At 49.6% G+C, this 7,500-nt stretch overlaps 1 protein-coding gene and 2 pseudogenes across 8 annotated transcripts in view; all 3 read left to right on the forward strand.

Moving 5' to 3' along the window:
* Positions 1-7,500, forward strand: part of LOC6033514 (aldehyde dehydrogenase family 3 member B1) — a 47,163-nt gene that overhangs the window by 15,027 nt on the left and 24,636 nt on the right. The gene's annotated exons all lie outside the window — the stretch shown is intronic.
* Positions 6,880-7,028, forward strand: LOC119770873 (annotated as a pseudogene).
* The window catches only part of LOC119770867, a 3,301-nt pseudogene continuing 3,219 nt past the window's right edge, over positions 7,419-7,500 (forward strand).

Below are 7,500 nucleotides of genomic sequence, written 5' to 3' on the forward strand. Positions count from 1 at the left end.
GCTCAGATAGCGTGACCCGAACCCGACCCCAAGCCCAGCCGGGGCAGTCTCCGTCCAAGACGAAGACGCGTACCATACCCCGCGCGCGACATAGCGTCCGCGTGTATGGTGGCCCCGTCTACGGGCACGAGAGAGGACGCGTACCGCACACCGCTGCCCGTCCTAGCGTACGCGTGTATGGTGGCCCCGTCTACGGGCACGAAAGAGGACCCGCAGAGCATGCCTACCTTCGGGGGAAGCCATCTTTATCGGTTCCGGGCGGAAAGAGGGCGGGGCCGGACTCCCGGGGGGGGGGTCCGGGGACACTCGTCCAACATCGGTCCACATGTCCGCTGGCACGGTGGCCCGATTTACCCCGACTTGCCATAGACGCGGTCGACGGATCATTTTTTTCCATGCAATTTTTGGTCGACTGTTGTGAAACGCACTGCTTTCTCGTACCTATAGGGAAGTCAAGTTTGATGATGAGGTAGTTCATGAGCGTATATGGAAATTACATCATCGAACCGGGAACGTCATACACGGTTCTGCGGAGTGGTGTCAATTTTTCGATGATGAGGTCGTTCATGCGCGTATATGGAAATTACATCATCGAACCGGGAACGTCATACGCGGTTCTGCGGAGTGGTGCGCACTCGGAGATGCATGCACGTATCTACCACCGAGAGTGCGCTACAATTCAGACCGGTCCCACCGTATGAGCGTACGCCCGCTGAGACTACCCGGCTGGGACGGTACATTGAGGTGAGTCGGGTGCACTCTGACGCATGAGTCGATATGAGGGCTGTCGTGTGCGTATATGGAAATTATACCATCGAACCAGGAGCGTCATGCGCGGTTATGCGGAGCGGTGCGCACTCGGAGATGCATGCACGTATCTACCCCGAGAGCGCGCTTGGCGCTGTGGCTATGGTGAGAGGTGGTGCGACACGACGGAAAGAGGAATGGGAGAGGTTCGGCTGTGAGGTGATGTTTGAGCGAGACCGTGTTTTGTTAACATGAACGTCATACGGCTACCACGCTGCTAGTCGGCGATCGTAGCGAGTATTATGTGTTCTTAAGGGGCGCGCTGCAAGTTCTGCAGCGCTTGCCGCACACGAAACGAATGGGAATCTTTTGACGATTGTATTGCGCGCATGATACGACATCGAGGAACAACGTCTTACGATGGAAGAGCGTTGTGGTGAGGTTGGAAGAGTGAGGTAATTTCCATTACACACAACACACACTATGAGACGGTGGTGCGCGCGGACCCTCGCCTGGTCCCGGACCACCCTCATGCCCGCATAGCGTGCGTGACGTGATAATGTTGACGAATTCTGGTTGATCCTACCAGTAGTATACGCTTGTCTCAAAGGTTAAGCCATGCATGTCTAAGTACAAACAGTTTTAATGTGAAACCGCATAAGGCTCAGTATAACAGCTATAATTTACAAGATCATTCACCTAGTTACTTGGATAACTGTGGAAAATCTAGAGCTAATACATGCAATATGCAGGGACCTCGCGGAACCTGTGCAATTATTAGTCAAACCGATCGTCCTTCGTGATGCTTGAGTTGAAATCTGGATAATTTTGTTGATCGCATGGTCTCGCACCGGCGACAGATCTTTCAAATATCTGCCCTATCAACTATTGATGGTAGTATAGAGGACTACCATGGTTGCAACGGGTAACGGGGAATCAGGGTTCGATTCCGGAGAGGGAGCCTGAGAAATGGCTACCACATCCAAGGAAGGCAGCAGGCGCGTAAATTACCCAATCCCGGCACGGGGAGGTAGTGACGAGAAATAACAATATAAGACTCTTTTATGATGTTTTATAATTGGAATGAACCGAGCATACATCCTTCGGTAAGGATCAAGTGGAGGGCAAGTCTGGTGCCAGCAGCCGCGGTAATTCCAGCTCCACTAGCGTATATTAAAATTGTTGCGGTTTAAACGTTCGAAGTTTATTATTGTCCAACACGGGTGCTACTCCTAATGATGGTAGTAGGTCACTGGATTGTTGCGACTATAAGACTGGGTGCCTATATGGTGGCGCTTGCCTATCAGGTACAGTGTTTTCACCAACCCAGCTGAGATTACCTTGAACAAATTAGAGTGCTTCAAGCAGGCCAATCAATGGCCGCGAATATTTTTGCATGGAATAATGGAATATGACCTCGGTCTTACGTTTCGTTGGTTTGTAATCAGATCAAGAGGTAATGATTAACAGAAGTAGTTGGGGGCATTAGTATTACGGCGCGAGAGGTGAAATTCGTAGACCGTCGTAAGACTGACTAAAGCGAAAGCATTTGCCATGGATGCTTTCATTAATCAAGAACGAAAGTTAGAGGATCGAAGGCGATAAGATACCGCCCTAGTTCTAACCGTAAACTATGCCAATTAGCAATTGGGAGACGCTACATCATGGTGCTCTCAGTAGCTTCCGGGAAACCAAAATTAGGTTCCGGGGGAAGTATGGTTGCAAAGTTGAAACTTGAAGGAATTGACGGAAGGGCACCACCAGGAGTGGAGCCTGCGGCTTAATTTGACTCAACACGGGAAAACTTACCAGGTCCGAACTTATTGAGGTAAGACAGATTAATAGCTCTTTCTCCAAATTAAGGGTAGTGGTGCATGGTGACTCAATCAAATTAAATAGAACGCTATCAGCAGTCAGATGTTGATCCCGTCGGCCGGATGGGCACGTCGGCCGTTCGCACGGTCGTGCGCGATCCATCCACCGGCGGTGTAGTGTGACCTGATAATACATCAACTCATTGAGGTTGATAATCTGCTTGTGATGAGCAAAATGAGATTGAGCGATCCGTGATGCCCTTAGATGTTCTGGGCTGCACGCGCTACAATGTGAGCAGCAGCGTGTACCCTACGCCGAAAGGCGCGGGAAATCACTGAAATGCTCATTTAGTCGGGATTATGGATTGAAATGGTCCATATGAACCTGGAATTCCCAGTAAGTGCTGGTCAATAGCTAGCGTTGATTACGTCCCTGCCCTTTGTACACACCGCCCGTCGCTACTACCGATGGATTATTTAGTGAGGTCTTTGAAGGTGAACATTTGCTAGTCCTTCCCGGATTACATTTGAATCGCTGAAGTTGACCGAACTTGATGATTTAGAGGAAGTAAAAGTCGTAACAAGGTTTCTGTAGGTGAACCTGCGGAAGGATCATTACAAAGCTTCACGTATCTCTGGAGCGTGATGTGTTGTTTTGTATCACCCATTCGAGAGCACCAGTGTCGACAAGTTCGGCACATACTCATCAATCGGGTGAACGATACCTGGCTGGTCAGCCTATATCGCGGTACCGAGCGCAAACGTGTGCGGCAGGTTCGTCCTATGTCCGCGTATACCACATGCGCTACCACCGGTTCGCGTGGTCCGTACACTCACGTACGGTGCGGCTGATCATCCGCGCACAATACTGTGCAACCCATTAAACAGTGTTTCTTGTTTGACCATACCCATGGCAAAGCAGAAGGCAGTCGTATGGCTACCCTGCGAAAAGACCGTAAATGCTAAGCTAAGGCACGTACTATTTGAACGCTAACGAGTCGAATTCAACCAAGCAGTAGAGGTACGGCTTCAGTTGGTTCGATTCCCGGTGATAGAGTTCTACGACTCTATCGCTGCATGAGTACACCAGTGCTGTTACGCGAGGCAAATGCTTGGAAACGCCTGAGCACGTACTATTTGAACGCTAACGAGTCGAATTCAACCAAGCAGTAGAGGTACGGCTTCAGTTGGTTCGATTCCCGGTGATAGAGTCCTACGACTCTATCGCTGCATGAGTACACCAGTGCTGTCACGCGAAGCAAATCATCGGTAATAACGTCAGAGGTAAGGTGAACTTTGTAGTTGCAGCATTAGAGTGACGAGTTTGTCATTCAGGCACTACAGGTTCATGGTCGATTTTGAACGCAACACAGCTGTGCTACCACTGACAATTGATTCCACATCGGTTGCTCAAAGCACAGTACCTGAGGGTTCGTCGTTTGACAAAGCATGTGAAATGACCTCCTTTCGTCGCCAGCAGTCGAGTACCTAGTACTCGTTCCCTGCTGGCATCCCGACGATTGGATCTCACAGCGCGTCAGATATGCGAAGCCCTCGGCGTGTTAAGAGGTAGGTGATATGATAGTGATCATATCACTAGGACACGGCAACAGGGCACGGCACCAGGGCACGGCATTGAACGCAACACAGCTGTGCTACCACTGACGATTGATTCCACATCGGTTGCTCAGAGCACAGTACCTGAGGGTTCGTCGTTTGACAAAGCATGTGAAATGACCTCCTTTCGTCGCCAGCAGTCGAGTACCTAGTACTCGTTCCCTGCTGGCATCCCGACGATTAGATCTCACAGCGCGTCAGATATGCGAAGCCCTCGGCGTGTTAAGAAATGATCTAATAGTGATCATATCACCAGGGCACGACATTGAACGCAACACAGCTGTGCTACCACTGACGATTGATTCTACATCGGTTGCTCAGAGCACAGTACCTGAGGGTTCGTCGTTTGACAAAGCATGTGAGATGTACCTCCTTTCGTCGCTAGCAGTTGAGTACCCAGTACTCGTTCCTGCTGGCATCCCGACGAATGATCTCATAGCGCGTCAGATACGCGAAGCCTTCGGCGTGTTAAGAAATGATCTAATAGTGATCATATCACCAGGGCACGACATTGAACGCAACACAGCTGTGCTACCACTGACGATTGATTCTACATCGGTTGCTCAGAGCACAGTACCTGAGAGTTCGTCGTTTGACAAAGCATGTGAGATGTACCTCCTTTCGTCGCCAGCAGCCGAGTACCTAGTACTCGTTCCTGCTGGCATCCCGACGAATGATCTCATCGTGCGTCAGATACGCGAAGCCCTCGGCGTGTTAAGAAATGATCTAATAGAGATCATATCACCAGGGCACGGCATTGAACGCAACACAGCTGTGCTACCACTGACGATTGATTCTACATCGGTTGCTCAGAGCACAGTACCCCTAGGGGTTCGTTGTGAAATTACCTCCTTTCGTCGCCAGCAGTTGAGTACCCAGTACTCGTTCCCTGCTGGCATCCCGACGATTGGATCTCACAGCGCGTCAGATATGCGAAGCCTTAGTGAACTAGGCACGCTCTGCACTGCAGGGCGTGCCTTTTTTTTTGCCCCATAGATGCTAATGGTGTCAGGAAAGGAATTGCGAGTTGGTGAAAGGTTATACCTTGATCCGCTCAGGTTGCCTTTTCGAGCTCGAATGGTTTGCTCCGATTCGACGGGTACGTTGTGCACGTAATGTCGTTGAGAGAGTACTCATGTGGGTTCTTTTTTTTGCTATTTTCGTGCCCCGAAAATATGCAACAAACATGACAGTAGGTAGCGTTGACATCGGCCACCATGCTGTATACCGAGAAGGGTGGAGGTGACACAGTAGGTAGCGTTGACTACGCATACCCATGACATGAATAAACACTGCCAGCTCGTGCTGCCGCGGGTCCATGGCTTGGTAATAGTTGAACCGGACAATGATGCTTGGAGGGAACGTGGGAGAACCATGTTTAAGGATGTGGAGGGTCTCTAACCCAGGCTTTCTAGACAAAAACGTCCAACGGACTACATAGATGAATTGAGATGTGTAAACATTAATTTCGATGCGCATTGCTTGCATTTAAATGGCATCGAATTTTATATCGATGAACATTGTTGGGAGTGACCTCCCTTGGGCCTGCTTCCCATACATACCCAAGCATAACCAATATAGAAGGGGCCCCAAGGGTGGCTCACTTCGAATGCATTTTAATGCATTTTACACATTCGATGGGAATTCAGTGGACATTCGGTGTACATTCTTTCCCATGCATTTTATTTTACAAATTGCACCTAATTTACATTTAATGCACGTAAAATGCTTATTCGATGCACATTTATTCCTAATTGGGATACGCCGGGAACGTCATGCGCGGTTCTGCGGAACGGTGCGCACTTGGAGATGCATGCATGTATCTACCACCGAGAGCGCGCACCCAGCCAGCCGCTTTGACTTCCCTTCTGGGACGGTACATTGAGGTGAGTCGAGTGTACTCCGACTCGTGTGTCGATATGAGGGCTGTCGTGTGCGCGCACAGAGGTGTCGTCGTTAAGCCAAATTCGCTTAAGGGATGTTAAGCCAAGTTGGCTTAAGAAGCAAAGTTGGCTTGGCTTGGACATGTGAATTTTGCCCTTCTGGGACGGTACATTGAGGTGAGTCGAGTGTACTCCGACTCGTGTGTCGATGTGAGGGCTGTCGTGTGCGCGCACAGAGGTGTCGTCGTCAAGCCAAATTCGCTTAAGGGATGTTAAGCCAAGTTGGCTTAAGAAGCAAAGTTGGCTTGGCTTGGACATGTGAATTTTGCCCTTCTGGGACGGTACATTGAGGTGAGTCGAGTGTACTCCGACTCGTGTGTCGATGTGAGGGCTGTCGTGTGCGCGCACAGAGGTGTATTTTTTTTGTCGTTCATGAGCGTATATGAAAATTACACCATCGAACCGGGAACGTCATACGCGGTTCTGCGGAGCGGTGCGCACTCGGAGATGCATGTACGTATCTACCACCGAGAGCGTGCACACAGCCAGCCGTTTTGACTACCCGGCTGGGACGGTACATTGAGGTAGTATGGATGGCTCTCGGAGTAAACTACCAAAAGGCTGGCTAGTCAATATCGCGGCACCGAGTGAGCGCGTGATAGGTTCATTTTATAACGCGCTACGCTACCACGGTACGCGTGGTCCGTGCAAACACGCACGGTAGGTCTGGTCATCCTGTACAGAACTCTTGCAGTACTGTGCAACCATCAAAACAGTGTTTCATTTTTGAATACATGCGAATGCATAACAAACCATCAAACCCTAGGCAGGGGATCACTCGGCTCGTGGATCGATGAAGACCGCATTTAAATGCGAGTCATAATGTGAACTACAGGACACATGAACATTGACAAGTTGAACGCATAATACACATCGTACAACGCGATGTACACAATTTTGAGTGCTTGTATTTATACATCTAACTGTGTTGTACTCTCGTAGGTATCGATCGAGGGTTGCAGTCATAAAAATGTAACAAATGACTAAGAAAGGTTGCAGTCGTGATAATATTACAATGACTAGAGCGTATCTAGAATGATTATAAGGGTTATAAACAAGCTTGGAAAGACTGCACAGATTCCGAGCAATGAGGCTTTCACGACTGCTGGGGCGGTGCACTGAGGTAGACCGGGTGGCTCCCGGGTCTAAAATCGATACAGTATACGAGTACGCACGCAGCATGGTGTTTTGCTACCTTATGTGGTGGCAAAACATTTAAGATCCTCGGTTCGAGTGCGACGACCACATCGGTGCGCGCGTACAAACTTGACTCGAGGACACACTGTGTCTAAAACCGTGGCCTCAAATATTGTGTGACTACCCCCTAACATTTATGAAGGGGAGGAAAAGAAACTAACAAGGATTCCCCGAGTAGCTGC

Source organism: Culex quinquefasciatus, chromosome 3, assembly GCF_015732765.1.
Source record: "Culex quinquefasciatus strain JHB chromosome 3, VPISU_Cqui_1.0_pri_paternal, whole genome shotgun sequence".
In the NCBI taxonomy this organism is placed as follows: Eukaryota; Metazoa; Arthropoda; class Insecta; order Diptera; family Culicidae; genus Culex; species Culex quinquefasciatus.